This window comes from Lagopus leucura, unplaced genomic scaffold, assembly GCF_019238085.1.
Source record: "Lagopus leucura isolate 7727_CA_CO unplaced genomic scaffold, USGS_WTPT01 Super-Scaffold_100004, whole genome shotgun sequence".
Taxonomy (NCBI): domain Eukaryota; kingdom Metazoa; phylum Chordata; class Aves; order Galliformes; family Phasianidae; genus Lagopus; species Lagopus leucura.
In genome coordinates this window covers 19,669,221-19,686,334 of record NW_024962264.1, presented here as the reverse complement: position 1 = coordinate 19,686,334, position 17,114 = coordinate 19,669,221, and the positions used below count along the sequence as shown (strand labels likewise).

The following is a 17,114-nucleotide window of genomic DNA, read 5'->3' as shown; positions in this document are numbered from 1 at the left end:
GCAGAAGTGTAAGCCAGTAGTGGAGAGTCCCAGTCTTCCTTTGGGACAAACAAATTGAAGTGCAGCAATGCATGAGCTTCTGCTGTGTCAGTTTTTGATAATACACTGGGAGTGAATTGCGGTTAAAATTGGCTGTGATTTCTGGTAGATAGACCCCCAGTAGCTGAAAAGCGTGAAATGGAAGTTATTAAATGGAAGTTATTAAATGTAAATGGTATCTCATCAGTACCTAAAAGATAAATTTTTATGTATAAATAATGAAACAAGGAGAAGGTGACCCTGTGCTTGATTTTGATGCAATAAGTAATTGCTAGTTTATCTGAATGTCCTAAGTAACGTTGGTGCAGATTCTGCCAATGTGCATGGTCTGCAGATATCTGGGCTTGGAGAATTGTTTGTGCGTGAAGTAATTCACGATAACAAAGCTTTCATAGGAATGGTGTTAGAATGTCTTGCAATACTTTTTTGAAACACCTTTAAACGTTGTTGGTTGATTTTTGTTTGTTTGTTTTTTGGTTTTTTTTTGGTTTTTCTGTAATGCTTAAATTGCAATCCCAGAACTTGTTCCTAAACAGTAATTAAATATTGGTATGCAAGCTGTCTTACTACTTCAGACTGAAACCGTGGTAGCATAAAATCACAGTGCAGAATCCCAGAGCAATGCAGGATCTAGCAGTGTGTGCTAAGAGAGGAAAACCCTGCAGCATCACTCACCAAAGGCTGCCATTCAGCAAGCCATCAATTGCTGTCCTCATTTGTGTTCATATGCCAAGACAGTGGGCAAACTTGCTCACACCTATTATTTTAATGTTGGGGAAAAAAAATCCTCTCTGGAATCTCTGAATACATTTCTTGTGAATGAAGCATGGTGTTGCAGCGTGGTGTGGCAGACACGCAGTGGAGCTAGAAGTGCTGGTGGGTTTCAGACACTTTCCTCCTTCCTCAACACCTTTTCGAGTATTTTCTGAAGGTCAGCAGCTGCAGAATACTTGCTGTCAAGCTTCCACTTGTTCTACTGCTTTTGAAATTGGAACTCATTTTGCTGCCTTTCAGGCTTCCTGAATGACTCTGGGCCCTCCAGGTTTGGTGCTTCAGATTGCTAAATGACTGCTGCTCTTGGTGTATGGTGCTGGCTTCTGGGTGTGATTCTGAGACTCATCTCATTGTGTGCTCTGCTTCTGAGCTTAGTCTGGAGGCACCTTTGGTCATATTCTGGTAGGAAGCACATCCCACAGCTGTCAGCAATGCTTCAGGGGCTCATAGAGCAGCACTGACACATCCAGCCTGGCTCTTCAATGGAGAGCATGAGTGAGGCAGTGAGAATTTGCCTTTTACCATCAGCTAACGCTTTGGAGTTGTTCGAACATGTCCTAAGCTCACCGTGCTTTCAGGCCCTGGGATCCTGGGAACTGCAGTGGCTACATGCTGGGAATCCCACGGTGTCACAGCAAACAGGCTCTGCTTTTCACATGCAAAAACATTCACAGCTCCTCTGTGGTCAGATGGACACAACATCTGTACAACTCTGGACAAGCCCATGTGGTGAAAGATGTTCCCTTAACTTGTGGAAGGAAAATCAGATGTGACAATGAGAAGTGTTGGCAATAGGACAAGAGGTAATGGCCTTAAGTTACACCAGTGGAGGGTCAGGTTGGATATTAGGAATAACAGCTTCTCCAAAAGAGTGACTGGGCATTGGAAAAGGCTGCCCAGTGAGATGGTACAGTCATTGTCCCTGGAGGTGTTCAAGAAAAGGGTAGGCGTTGCACTGAGTGACACAGTCTGGAGCCTCTGAGCAGGCTCTGCAGGGTGGTTCTGGAGATCTGTGTGCAAACCCACTATGGTGCCGGCCTCAGGAATTTCTTCTGGCACCTGCTCACCTACCTGAGTGCAATGCAGCTTGCTCTGCCTGGGATGTGAGGCAGGAGGTGGGTCCAAGAGGAGAAACTGAAGGAACCAAACAGGGAGCACAATAGGTAAAAGAGTCTCCATGGGCCTAGAGTTGGTAAATGACATTTGTACTGATTTGTGAGGCTGCTATCACCTTGAACCTTAAACACTGCTTCCCTGATGATTGTCATTACCTGTCAGGAAACAGGTGGGAAAAGTGTCCAGGAAAAACAGGACAGATTTTTATGTAGTTTTGGCAACTGAGGCAAACAGTTGTGTTTCCATTTGGCATTGTGTTTCTTGGTGCAAAATGGCAGGAAATGGGATTAAGAGATCACTTTCACACTTGTCTGTGCATTAACTCAAACACCCCAAATATTCCCCTGACGAGAGTGTCATCAACACAACAACATTTAATCTCCATATTGCAAAAATCTGACATGACTTATTTTTAGCATTGCTCGTACCAAAGCTGACAATTGCCAAATCTTTGCCTTTGCCTTCTGCTCCCCCATTTTGGTTTGGACACCCCCCATGCATTTCCCCATAACAAATCTTTCCAGTTCCCTTGATCATGGGAGTGATGCAAGGGTAGTGGTAATCCTGTCCAACACCTTCCCGTCCTTTCCCCTAGATTTGTGCCTGCTTAAATGTGCTTTGCGTAACTGCAGGTGGATAATCCTATGTGTTCCTGTGGAGGCAGGAATAAGAGGACTGTCAAGAAACTCTAGCGTTGTGAAGACCGGTGCAACTTCTCCAGCTGTGCTTTTAATCAGAATGATTGCAGAGCCCTGACATTTTTGTGTTTGAAGACTCGTTGATCAAGGCTAGAACTGTGAGCCCAGAAGAGGTATACAAGAGCAAAGCAGACCCAAGACTGCTCACTGTCAATGTTCAACCAGCAGCAGTACTTGAGTTCATCGCATGGCCACCTAGGAAGGGTCCCAATCCACATGCCTGTGCACCTGTGTGCTGAGCAGAGTGATGATTGTCACACCACTCACTTCTGTCCCATGCATCCCATAATAATGCAGTGCCACCTTCCTTCAGCCTGCATCAGCCCCTGCATGAAATCCCTGCACACAGCAAGACCTTCTCCACCACAATTTATCTCTTTCCTTTGCAAATAAGTATGAAGTTCTGCTTTCAAACTGCTTTTACTTTGTGGGGTGGTCAAAGCCCTTCTGCAATTATCAGAGGGATACACCTTTAAATCACTTAAAAATGAGCAAATGGTTCTCTCTAATGCTACAGTAAAGCAGTTTGCAAATTCCAACTCCCCTTGTAAGCTGAAGATACCCCCTTTCTTTTTTTTCTGTTATATGTTTGAGCTGCCCTGAAGCAGAGATGGAAACTACTAAAATTGCAGCATGACAGTAGTACTACACAAGTGTGTAATCTAGGATTTCTTTTGTGTCTCCTTGACTGACTAATCTCTAAAAACAGCTGGAATGAAAGGCATCCAGAGTTGTGCTTGGAGAAAATAAGTTTGAGGTATTCTGCTGAATAATTGCAGAAGCAGAGAGCAGAAGCCAGTGGTGGGGCCCCTTGCTGAGTGAGCGCTGCGCTCCCTGCATTTAGGCACCAGTGGCCCCAGGAATGGTGCTGCTCTGGACTCAGAATACCCTCCTGCAGCAGCTACCTCTGGTGCTCTGGCCAGCCATGTTACTGCAGGGATTTTTCTTTGCAGTGTGGAAACTGTTGCTTGTTTTTGTTTTGCCTTCCACTGACATATGCTTCAAGTGAAAGTTTATTGTAGCTTGTTTGAAAAATATGTATATCCTTGTGCTAATATCCAACACAGGCTAGTAAAAGTAGTTTGCAGCCATTTAGTCAGTGACATTTTTTTTCCTGTGCGAATTTTGTGATGTATGTGGCTTACTATGACAGCCCACTTGTCTGCTGCCCAATGCATTTGTCTTTGCTTTGTTCCATTGCTTGGCATTGCTATTTTTGGATGGGGATTGCTAGGGAAGGGCGCTGGTAGAACTTTTTGGTAGCCCTTAGTACTTTGTGGATACTATTAGATTAACTGCAGAATGGTTTGGGTTGGAAAGGACTTTTAAGATCATCTTGTTCCAACCCCCTGCTATAGGCAGGGACACCTCTCACTAGATCAGGTTGCTTAAAGCCCCATGCAGCCTGGCCGTCTGTGCTTCCGGGGGGGGCATCCACAACCCTGCTGAGCAACCCATTCCAGGGTCTCACCATCTTCACAGTAAACAATTTCTTTTTGATATCTGGTCTAGATCTACCCTCTTCCAGTTTAAAGCCATTTCCCCTCATCTTGTTGCTACGTGCCCTTATAAAAAGCCCCTCCCCTGATATACCTCAGAGATTAAATGTATTGTACCCCTTTATGTTGCATCTGTGCAGCCTAGTTTTCTCTGTATCCGTCACTGAAGCTTTTGTGTTATTCCTTGGTGGGGCTGCTGTGTAGACCTTGGCCCTCCAACCCCGTTTCCCACCTTGCTAGCAGTGCTCATTCTGGATTCACTCCAATATTTATCATAGATGAGAGTGTCACAAGCAGAAAGAAGTGCCTGAATGGCAGAACACTGCTTGCTGAGCTCTTCTCCAAGTGGTCGCCACACACAGTGCCCAAGCAGGCATGACAGTGGCTCACACACCAGCAATGCTGTGATTTGTGCGGCATGCAAACGAGCAGCCACTCCTCTCCAAAGAATGTGCTCAGGAACAGTGGCCTTATTAATTTATTTTATTTGGCATTATTAGGGGGAAAAAAAACCACCCTGTGTTGTCAGTATTTTCTTTAAATAGTTGATTCTGGAAACAGGAAATTCCTTTAACTCTGGAAACAGGAAGCTGATATGACTATTACATATTTGTTTTAAATCTTTCGATTATCCACTGGTGCCCTTCACCTCTGACTTTCTTTCAGCTGTTCAGAAAAATTCTCTACTTTTGATAAGCCAGTGTCCGTGAGTATTGTGCAAGATCCCAGGGTATGGTTAGCTGCCGTGTAGTAGCAGCATAGTTTGTTGCAAAGCTGGCAGAGCTCATGTTTTTTGTACTCGTCACATTTATTACATGTGTGAACACCAGAAATTCTGTGCGGTGAGGTGTGTGACATGGAAGTATGCTCCAATGAGTCAATAAAATCAAAACAAGAGAGAAAATGAGGATTGTCAGGAAGAAACTAAATTAAGGATGCTATTTTATTTTTTTATTAATTTATTTAAGGCTGGTACTAGGACTCCAGTAATGAGAAAGATGTAACTGGAGGACTTCTAGACATTCAGGACTAGAAGGGAGCTCAAGATATCTTCTAGTCCTTGCCCCCAAGAAGGATAGATGCTTGTCTCCAGAATTTGATACTTAACTTCAAAAATGTTGATTTCACAGCCTGTCAACAAGCCCAGTTCCAGGGTTTCATTCTCCAGGCTGTCAAAAAAATTTTTACTCCTACACCCAAATTGAAACTTCCTACCCATCGAGGAAGGGTTTTTACTGCTTGTAGGAAAGCAGCCTGGTCTAGTATTAAATGGGGAGGTTGGTGGCCCTGCATGTGGCAGGGGGGTTGGAGATTCATGATCCTTGAGGTCCCTTCCAACCCTGGCCATTCTGTGATTCTGTGATGACTGTCTTTTCATATAGTTATCTGGTCTCAAGAGCATGTTCTCAAGATGTAGTTGTCACCTCTTTAAGCCTTGTCTTTATTCAGTCTTCAGAGATTTTACCCATAATGTTTCTAAACATGAAACTGAAGCTGGCTTCTTGGATCCTACCCCAAACATGCCCACTTTAGTCTGCAAGGGTTATTTCCCAGGCTGGGCAAAGTCTTCCATCCAAAGCCTCACCACAGCTGAGCAGAGAGAAGCAGCTGTCTCTCAAGGTGTGCCTGTGGTTTCCTGTGTGTGCCTTGGTTGTCTTTGCAAAAGCGATGTGTCATTGGCCCCGGACTGGTTTGCCATCCTCTGTAGCTTTGGTGTTTTGGAGGTACTGCTACCTCCCCATTTATTCCTCTTTTATTTTTGTGTATTTTTTTCCCTTCTATGCAGAGCAATATGCTATTAACTCTCCTGGGAATGTGTTGGCTTTGAACTAATTGCAAGCAGGGTCAGAGTGCCAAGTTTTGGTTTGGAGTAGTTGTTTTTTCTCTTTCCAAACCTTGATGTAGGTCCAGGAGAATAAAGGTGTTTATGGATGTATTATGAATTAGCACCTTGGTTGCCAGCCCTCTGTAGCCAGGCCCCAGCTCTGGTGGGGTACTGTGATGCCTCTCAAGCTACAGTAGGTGTGTGGACCCTGCTGCTGTGGCTGGGAGACCTGTCTTGTTCAGCAACCCCTCAAATGTGTTATGGTTCTAATTCACTTCTGATTAGTTCACTATCCATAGTATCCCATCCATGATTTTAGCAGCATGTCAGTTTTAGGCACAATACCCCATATGGCTCCATCATACAACCTCTGCCTCATCCCTAGTGCTGGTCTGGCCCAGGACATGGCTGCTTTTGATGTTAACTTCATTAGTTCTTGAAAAAGGATTCTCCACAAGGGATCCTGAAAAAGTTGCCATACTAGTGGGGAAATAAAACAAACCAGGACAAACGCTTTGTTTTAATTCCAGCATAACGTGTTAGAGCAGTTCAAGTGTGCTTTGACATGCCAAGTGTTCATGGTGTTTTTTCTACATTGGTTAGTCTGAAAAAAACAACTATTGGTGGCAGCTGAAAGAGGAAAGATGTGTGTCTCTATACATCTCTGAGATCAATGGTTCTGTGGTTCAAGGGCAGACTGCATTGAAGCTTGTAAATGGAAGAAAAGGAAAGAAAAAAAGAGGAAGAAATAGTTATTTCTTTGCCTCTATCAGTTTTGATTCTGTCTTCTTGGGTTGCAGAAGGGCAGGTGACTGATTTTTATTCAGCACCCCTGGGCCAAGGTACTGAATTGTGCCCACTGTTGTGCAGCAGCTCGTGACTGTGCTGGCTCGCTGGTTGTGCTGGAGTCGTGTTGCACAGCCAGGGTACCTGAACGAGTAAGTGGGACCAGCTTAGCTGCAGCATCACCCTGTCTCTGCCCAAGGATGTGGCTCCTAGCCATAGCAGAGGAGAACTGCTCCCAGAGAACTTCCCATGATGCTTGAGGTGAGTTTTGCTGCTATGCCAAGGGAATGGGTCTCATGCAGTTCATCAGCTCCACATTTCCTCAGTGTTTTGTCGCTCGATGCAGTCATGCAGGCTTCAGGTTTCAGCCAAAATTCCTGGAAGAGATGTTACACCTACTAATAAATGCTCTTCTAATTAGTGTGACTTCCAGCAATGTATGTGAAGGTGCCAGTCATTCCTCTAGTTTTCCCCAAGTTCAGGGCACTGATCATATTCTCTTGAGCTACAATATGTGTTTGTATGGTATGATGTCTGTCGTGCTACAGATAATTTACCTGTGTCAAATTACCATCATATTCCTTTTTGGTTGTAAATCGGTGGGCTTCTCGGGTATAAAACACGCTAGCATTTTGGAGCATGACTTATTCTGAAGACAGTAAGTTTTCAAGGCATTTAGCGTACTCCTGTGCATTTCATACTGAGTCATGACTTGTGAAAAATGGTAGCTAGGTTCCCTCTGCTGCCTTGATGGAGGGTTGCCATTTTATTGAACTGCAGATGATCTCTGCTGCTGGCTTTTTGCTTCAGCAAATGTTTAGTTAACTCTGTTGCTGGTTTGTTAGACAACCATCTAATCTAGCTGTGGCTTTGCACACGTGCATTTTAGCATCTGTGCTTGTTTATATAGGAGTAGCAAATCATGTTTGCCAGTCCAAGTACTGGATTTTCTGATGGCTGGGGCCTGGAGCACATGCCCTGTGAAAGAGGCTGAGGGACAGGGGCTGGAGATGACGTGGTTCTAGGGGACCTTACAGCAGTCTGCTCATGCTGCGGGGATGTTAATGAAAAGATAGAGCCAGGCTCCAAGGGACAACTGTTGTGAACTGAAGAGATTTTGTGAACAAATATTAAAAATGTTGTTATTAATATATATTTTAATATCTCTGTGAGGATAATTGAAAGCATTGAAAATTTGCCCTAGAGTCTGTGGGAGCTCTGTCCTTGGAGGACTGCAAGGTCTGGGTAGACCAGGACCTGTGCTGCCTCACTTGAGTAAAATACAGAATGGACACAGAGCTGCTGGAGCAGGTCCAGAGGAGGGCCACGAGGATGGTCAGAGGGCTCGAACACCTCTCCTACAAAGTTGAGGGTTGAGGGAGCTAGAGCTGTTCAGTTTGGAGAAGGGGAGGCTCCAGGGAGACCTCTTTGCAGCCTACCAGTGCTTGAAGGGAACAAACTTGAAGCAGGAGAGGCACCAACTTTTGACGGGATCTGCAAGGGTGACCAGGCAGAATGAATTTAAACTGAAAGAGTGAAGATTTAGATTTGATATTAGGAAGAAATCTTTTACTCAGAGGGTTGGTGAAGTGCTGGAATAGACTGTTCAGAGAGAGAGTTGTGGGTGCCCCATCCCTGGAGGTGCCCAAGGCCAAATTGTATGGGCCCTGGGGCAGCCTGAGCTGGTGGGGGGGCACCCAGTCCACTACAGGGATTGGGGCTGGGGGGGCTTTAAGATCCCTTCCGACTCAAACCATTCTGTGATTCTATGCAGTCAGGGTTGGTCCTTCTGGGAGCAGAAGGCTGGGCTGGAGGTATGCATGTCCTCACCATCACCCCTGTTCCACAAACCCATGGGTGGATGCTGCAAGACCGTATGTGTGACTCCGTTGAGATTTTGCAAGCCCAAGTTTGCAAAAAAAATAAAAAGATAAATAAAAATCCAGAACGAGAAACAAAAAAATAAATCTTTGTTTCTAGTTGGACACAGCTCAACCTGCATGCTGTCACAGGGGTGCCTCTCCATGTGCAGAGTGGAGAGCTTGTGACTGAGAACCGTGTTCGGGTGAATTCATACTCAGCATGCAACTTGAGAAAGACTTCTGCTGCTGGGGCCGGGCTGGTGCCGCTAGGGGCCCCTCCAGGCACGGGGATGGCAGCTAAGCCCGCCTTTCTGTGAGCTCTCTGGGATTTTTGGTATGAAACTTACCCTCTCTTCCTCAAAAATACAATAAAATAAATGAATGTGAGGCAAAATATATCCTGCTCCTAGCAGCACTTGCGGATGGCAGGCAGATACAGTGCTCTGGTGCTGCCAGGTGAATAGGGCCGTGCCGTGCATCTGACTCAGCTAGGGATTGGAAAGCATCCTGCCCCAAGCTCTTCACTTGTGCTGCCAGGTGCAAAAGGGTTGGGCGCAGTCAGGCCCTTTTTAATTTTTGTCTTTTCACTTTCCACCCCCAAACTTGATTTATTTTAGAAGTACGACCCCTAAGGTGCATGGGGGCAGGTCTGTTTCCAGATCTGATGTCTGTGTGTCTGAATACTGGTCTTTCTGCTGGTACAGTGTGAGATTGCATGAAGGCTAAGTGCAGAATATTACTCCTGCCTTTTAGCTACAAATTATTTTATTCTACCTCCTCTTGGCATGTTCTCCAGGAAATCTGTGTTTGTTGTTTTTTGGTTTTTTTTAATCCTCCTTTATTCTCTGTTTTCTTCCTTTTCCCCCCTTTCTTTATCTGTGACTCTCCTACTTGGCTTGTTTGTTGCTTTTTCCTTTCCTACAGCTCACCTTTTGCATCCTGCAGTGTTTGGGGTTAGGATGCTTGTGGATTCAGATAGACACAAAGTACTGGGGTAGCCTTGCTTTCTCATGCTGTATTTTTCCTGTGTTTTTCATTGGTCCTTTACAGTTGTGAAGGCTTTAAGGCAAGTTACAGTGCTCTGAAAATTTCAGCTGTGCATTTCTATCAAATGGACTGTGTTTGGCCATCGCAAAGTATATTTGACAGCACTAAGTTAAGTGGCTAAATACCTTGGTGATTTATAGACAGCTTGTGGAGGAAATGCAGTTATTCATTTGTCTCATCAGAATGCAGATGGCTGGTGTACAGTATGTGGATAACATAAGCATTCTGCATTTAAAACTGTCCAAACCTATTTTTCAAATGCAGCATAACCCAGCAGTCATAGAATTCACAGAATCATTAAGGTTGGAAAAGACCTCTAAGATTACCTAGTCCAATGGTCAACCTACCACCACTATTGCCCACTAAGCCATGTCCCTCAGTGCCACATCTCTAAGTTTCTTGAGCACCTCCAGGGATGGTGACTCCACCACCTCCCTGGGCAGCCCATTCCAGTGACTCACCACTCTACTGAAGATATACGGTATACAGTACTGGTGTACACCTTCATGTTCAAAAATTCTGCTGAAGATCAGGCTAACACTTTTGTGAAAATTTTGTGAAAATATATATACACTTTTGTGTATTTATATATATATATATATATACATATATATGTATATATATACATACACACGTATATATATGGTCACTTTAAAGCAAATACATACCATCAGCTGATGAAAAGCACCTTTTATGCTGTTCTTCCCTTCTAAACTAATATATATATTAGCTTAATATATATATTAGTTTAGAGACTCACCAAATCAGGTTTTCCAATATGTATGCAATTCTTTCATAAACATAAGTAATGGCAGCATGAGTAATGTACTCCTTAGCTGAAACTTGAGTTCTCAACTTCCAGCCTTATAGTGAGACTTTATATTTGCATTTGTAAGCTTGTAAAACTAGAGAATTGGAAGTTCTGGCAAGCTGTGCTTTAGCATGGTGCAATAACACTGGCTGCAGTGCGTGTCTGCACAGCTCACCATCTGCCTGTCTCCAGCCTTTCCCTTTGTTTTCTTTTTGTATCACTTTATTTTGGTTCTGCAGATGTTTCTCTTCAGTAGAAGGGAGTATAAATGATAGGATTTCATTCCTGAGCAGCCTATAGAATAGCCTGGTGCTGTTCCTAGAAGACTCTTTCCCCTTATTAAATGGGTCATTAAAGTTTGGAGTTAAACACAGCAGCGGGAAGAATAGAGAAGCAAATTGGGAAATTGTTTCCTGAAAGTAAGCAGAAAAAAAGTGTTATCCATACTCACTGTGTTGAGGCGATTGTTAGGTTAGCATGGGAACATCCTCACAAGCGGAGGAAGCTGGTGAGAGGTAAACCAGGTGACAGGGATGCTGATGTGGACAGTCCTAAGGATGTCATCCCTACACAGAGATGTGGTAGAAATTCCCAGAATCCCTACCTCTGCCTCCCGCCCCAGCACAAGTCACCAGAGGGAGGCCGAGGCTTTAAGAAGAAACTGCTGTTGTGCAAGTATTGGGTCGTGATGCTGTTTCCCCGGTGCAAGGAGCTGAAGGAAGGAGTTGTGGCACAGAGCTGATCTCAAGTTGCTCTCCTGGCAATCCCAAGGTGTTCACCTGATGAATACATCCTCCAGGGTTGCAGGATTGACCCAACTGGAGGTGCTGCCCTTGTCAAAGAGATGGGAAAATCAAAGAGCTGGGCGAGTGCTCCAAGCAGGGTGTCTGTGCTGCTTGCAGGGAGTTCAGGAACTGGGAAGGGCTGTGTGTGATTATATTCCTGAGAGGGGAATAGGTTGTGGCAGAGCTTTCACCAGTGTGCTGTGTTGGTGATACAGTGTCCTACTCCAGCCGTATTCAACCCATGGCCCGCTCATGGCCCAACTCTCCCTGCAGCCATCCCCGACATGAGCTTTATTACTTATGTGCTTGAACTACAGGATATGTATTGTGAGGGCTGCTCTGAAAGCAATGCCTCCTGCTTTATGATGTCGGCCCATGAATTCAGAGGTGTATGTTGGTGGTACAGCAGTGTAGGATGAACTTTCCCACCAATATTCCATTATGTGTTGTTGCCATGTGACAGGTGGCAGCACAGGGGCCCTGTGACACAGTGGTGCCTGACATGGAAGTGTGTATGAAGGAAAGGTGTGTCACTGATCTCCATGCAGAAACAAATGGCACTCACTGACATTCATCGACACTTGCTGAACATTTCTGGAGACCAAACAGCAGGTGAAAGCACAGTGAGGTGGTAGATGGTGCATTTCAGCAGTGGTGAGAGTGGGTCACCTCCACTGGTGCAGATTGCTGTGAATATGGCATGCAGGCTCCTGTTTGTTGCTGGTGAAAGTATGTAGCTAATAATTGCGTCTGTAATGAAAAATAGTGTTTTGTAGCTGAGAATTTGCTCTATTAAATAGTATTGTGTTCTTTGTATCTGTTGTAGTATCCATGGAAATAAATGGAAGGCATTACTTTCAGTGTAACCTATGCATATGCAGCCCTAGACAATTCCTCTTCAGTCAAGGCAGCCTAGGCAACCCACAAGGTTGGACACCCATGGTGTAGTGGCTGGGCAGGTCTCAAATCCCTGTTAGCAGCCACAAAAGGGATTGCTATAGGCTGCTTTGAGTTGGATGTGCGTGTTGGTGGGCTTTTGGTTGTTTTCTTAGTTATTTGAAGAAGTGATAGAGATCTTAAGGGTAGATGTGCCAGAACAATCATTCTCTTTGTGAAAACTGGGGGTGCTGGCATTACTGTACCTGGCTGGCAAGACTAGGGGTGGTGGGAAGAGTTGTACTGAACTTCTGTGGAAAGAAAGCATGGGCGGTTTGGTGGCTGTCCCTCCAAGCTTTTGTAACGTGGTAGGTCTGGGATACAAAGGCTGCGTTGGGATTTAACTGCCATGTCTATTTTGTAGCTAGAAGGAAACAAGGTATATTAACGTGTAGCATCTGCTTAATCAAATTACACTTCTTTGCCGTATTTCACTTCTGCAGATGCTTCTAATAGGTGCTGATGGGTGTGCCATGGCAGAAGAAAATAACATTTGTGTTGCCTGTTAAATTAATTACACTGATAAAATGAGGCTACTAAGATGAGCCATCTGACTCCCGTGATATTTTTATAAAGAACCAAATTGAGTTCTGCTGTTATGATTAGTGTATTAAAAGTATTAGGTTTGTTGTCTTAGCTGTACTGTGTCTTCTCATACTCACTCCTGTGCTGATTGCTAATGACAGGTTTTGGCAGGAGCTAGAATAGGCAGTCTTTCCTGTGATGGGAACCAGATGGACGGTTTTGCTCTGGCTGCCCTTCCTATCGAGCAAAAGGAAGGGGAGCCCTTTAGGGGGAGGACTGATGGAAAACTAAATGAATGGTGGAGGACCAGTTCTTCTTTTTCCTCTGCTTCTCTTGCCTGGAGGATCCTGGTTTTGCAGCTTTCAGTCTCACCCTTGGCATAGACTTCTTGGCTCTCAAGGGATTATGCTGTATGTAACATTTTCATTACCGACACAATTGATGGAAAAATCACATTTTATTATGTGAAAAATGCAGTGTTCTTGACTGTCAAAGCTCCGTTCAGCTGGAAAAAAATCTACGTGAGGCACTCTTTTGTATTTCATGTATTTTGTGCATTGGTTGGAATGAAAAAATAATGAAAAGCTATATTTTTGTCAACTTCTGCATCTGTGTGACTGGCAGCGCTGACTGATTTGTTTTTTAAATTTATTTATTTCTTGTACTAAGCACTACTATTCTCCACCCATTCACGATAAATGCAAATAATATGTGGAATGTTGGGAAAAGATAGATGCAAATTATTCAGTCCCTCCAGGTAGGTCTGCAGAGGAACTGGAAATGTGACTGCAGGATGGAAAAGCTTGGAAAAATACTGCCTTTAAATGAACTGCAGCAATGATAACAGGATGGCCGTCTGTCTGTGTTTTAGGTTTCTGTCGACACATCTATTTTATTTTGTTTCCTCTTATTATTTTTTTCCTTTCCTCTTTTGCTGTGAAACTCCAGAGGCTTTGAATACTTCCCTGAGGTTTCTAGATACCAGAGCAATAGTGGAACTCCTTGCTGGCTGGCCAGAAACATCAATTGCAAAGGCAGAGTTGATGTGTGTCCCATCACATTCATGAGATATCATGGAGCTCAAGGCTGCCCATGCCTGTGCTGCCCATGTAGTCCCTTATGCTCTTGCTGTAGACCAGAAGAAGAGATTGGTGGTGTAAACCTCACTGAGTGTCACACAGCTCACAAAGTGACATATATCCATGCACCTGGCTTATGCTGGCATCCCCTTCTTCACCACTGTGATTGCTTGAGCTACCTAGATTAAACCTCAGGGAGCTATGCTCTTCTTTTCTGCACCACACCTCTGCCTGTGGGGTCAGTGTTTCTATCTCCTCAGCCCAGACGGACTGCTTGATTTTTTGCTGATGATTGGATTCTTTGCTTATGTCATCTGATGCATCTCACTGACCATAAATCCCTCTGTCTCTCATGGGACTGCAGCAGCTCAGGGTGATGCTCTCAGAAGTGCTGAGGCTATTAGGAAAAGAAAGCTAAAAAGTCACAGTTGACTGTGAGAGTGAGTAGATACATCCAGCCAGATAAATTTTTTAGCAGGAATCCATGTTTCCCTTAAGGGAGAAATATGGCTTCTTTCCCTCCACAGCCACGTACCAACTAAGGTCAAGTATTACAAAATCATTTGGGTTGGAAGGGACCTCTAAAGACCATCTGATCCCATTCCTTGTGATGAACAGGGACACCTACAGCTCCATCAGGTGCTCAGAGCCCCTCCAGCCTGACCTTGGTTGTCTCCAGGGATGGGGCATCCACTGCCTCTCCGGGCAACCTTGTTCATCTATATGCCTCTTGTCTCCTAGCCCTGTGTGAACTGTGTGTGCCTAAAAGCTCTTCCACATACCTGAAGTTACACAGTTTGACTTGGCTTCCTATTCTGATAAACTGATTGTTGTTGAAGAAGAAAATGAGCTGAGAAAGACAAACTATCATTTACATTGCCCAGGCCAAGGGTGAAAAGGGCAAACTTGTTGTTCCTGGCTGCATTTGCACCTTGAATTCATGACATCATTTCAGTTAAACCAGCATATGGCTGTATTTCCCGAAGCTTTCTGCACAGCTGCAGGAATGGCTTCATGGAGACTGTGTAAGGCGTTGGGGGCTTTTCAGGAAAATTATGAGGAACTGACCTCTTCTGTAATTCAGAGAAGGGCTGTCCTTTTTGCAAAATGGGAGCTCAGCTGTCTACTTGCTTTACAGAAAAATTGCTGTAGACCTGGAAACCATTCATCAGGAGACTGCAGTAGAAATGGTTTATCAGGCCATCTGGGCAGCCAGCTTGAGGACATCTAGTCCACTATGGTCTCTTCAGTGAGGACCATGAGGGAAATCTTAGTCCTGGGACCTTCCTGGCCAGAAGGAGAATAACTTGCTCTGCTTTTATAGTGAGTTGGCCTGGTGAAGGTTCTGGACTTGTTAGGACTTGCTGGCCTGGATGGTAAATGGTCATCAGTGCATTTGTTTGAACTAGTGAAATGCTCAGTGATGCAAGGAGGAGACCAGAAATAGTGAGAATTTCCAACATAAGAGGATCTTACTTTTTTGCAACTTTTATAACCTGGCACACTATTTGTGCAAGACCGTAGTGCTGGGTTTTTGCTTTTTTGCTTCTTTGCTTGTTTGCATGAGGAGGGCTTGGCAGAGGGATGAGGGAGATGAATGGTGTCTTGAATAAGTACAGAAGGGTCAGTAAGATGAGTAAAATAATTGTGGAAGAGGGCATGAACTGAAAATGAAGAAGTGCAAAGTGGAGGGAAAGAAAGGTGACTGTGGTAGAAGAGGATCATCTTAGGAATGAGCAAGCAGCTGTTCACAGAGTAGATGGGAAGAGTAAATACATCCAAATCAAGGCAGGAATGCTTGCCCCATAAGGATTTGGTGCTTCCTAGTGCTGGCCCCAAATTTTCAGCCCTGTGCTGCTGGCATGGGGATCTGCCTGAGCCCCTTGGCCTGGCCAGACCCACAGACCATGCAGCCTACAAAGGCCTAAGTAGCACTGGTGGCTCCCAAAATCTGGAGTGCATACACATTTGCAGCAAATGCCCCTTGCCGTGTGGCATGGGGATGAGTTCACTGGTTCCTTTTGCCACAATGCCTTCTGTTGGCAGAAGTCATTCTTGTGGATTTCCTTGTGCAGCAGGGTTGGGGAATAGGAATGCCATAGTGCCTTGCTTGGTGCCCAGGATCCCTGGTGTAAGAGTTCAGAGAGTTACACACCTTCCAGTAACTGGGCTGCTGATGGGAAGCCAATACTTGCTGGCCACAACACAGTGCTGGACTCCGTGCACATTTCTGTTTTCTAATCTGCTGCCGAAAGCACTGTGTTGCTTGCTCAGGCAAGTCCATCACCGCATCAGGAGTGTGTGGGAAAATAACAGAGTCAGTACAACTGGAGGAAAATACATGATTGTCTGGTTGGCCATTTGAAGCTGAACTAGCTTGTACTTTTTTTTTTTTTTTTCCTAAGCAACACCCTGAAAAAAAATGCGGTGTGAGCGGGTATGAAATACAGGGAGAGTTTGTTTCTGTTAACATACAGCCGGCTACTCTCAGATACTTCAGTACGGCTTTAGAGAATGCCAGGGCTCAGCGTATGGGACTGGTAGGGTATTGGATCTTCTCTGCTCAAATTAGCTTTGTGTGTAAGTCCGCGGCACTGAGGAGACGCTGTGTGATCACCTGGGGTGTGTCAGCTGTGCCGCTGGTTGTCGGCAGCACGCTTCTCTTCTCCAGTCTGTGCTTGTACTGGAGGGAAGGACCCAGGCATCAGGTAAGCACGGGAGGACAAACCACGTCCTGGGCAACGGGAGGAGTGAGGGGTTGCGGGTGGGCAAGTACGGAAAGGGGCTGGGAAATAAATGTGTTCAAACTAAGGCAATTCTCAGCTCCTGCCTGTTGAAAATGCTGAGCTATTTCACTTCTGCAAGGTGTAGTCTGTACCTCGCAGCTCCTGTTTGCTGTTACTGTTTAAGAGAAGTCAATGAGACAGAGCAGGATAATGGGCTTCTGCTGCAGCAGAAATGCCAACGTAAATAATTTACTTGCTAATTAGTAGACACTGCTCTAATGAAAAAGAATTTTTACAACAGATTATTTTTTATCATATCAAACACTGTATTTTAGAGGTGGTCATTCTACTTGGGCTTTTTTCTTCTGCTGGATGTTAGCGCAGTGGTGAGGATTAATCACTCTGCTATGTGGCAGAGCTGCTCTCTACTGAGAGATTCTGGGAGCGGAGGCTTTGGCTTGAGGAAAATGCCATCCAAGTTTTGCAAAGTGTATTTTGGAAATAAAGGCTGAAGTTTAGTTTAAAAAAAAAAAAAAACAAAAACAAAAACAAAACAACAAACAATGCACTTTTTCTTTTTTCTTTTTCCCCCACTAAATGAGGTCA

General features: G+C 44.7%; 1 protein-coding gene across 3 annotated transcripts in view; it reads left to right on the top strand.

Annotated features, from left to right (window-relative positions):
• The window catches only part of STOX2 (storkhead box 2), a 128,100-nt gene that overhangs the window by 21,395 nt on the left and 89,591 nt on the right, over window positions 1-17,114 (top strand). The window contains exon 1 of one of the 3 annotated variants that reach the window (XM_042871395.1): window positions 16,319-16,490. The exons of the other annotated variants lie outside the window; for them this stretch is intronic. The gene's annotated coding sequence lies outside the window, so the exon portion shown is untranslated. Of the gene's footprint in view, window positions 1-16,318; window positions 16,491-17,114 lie in introns of those variants that run through there. 3 annotated transcript variants of the gene reach the window in all.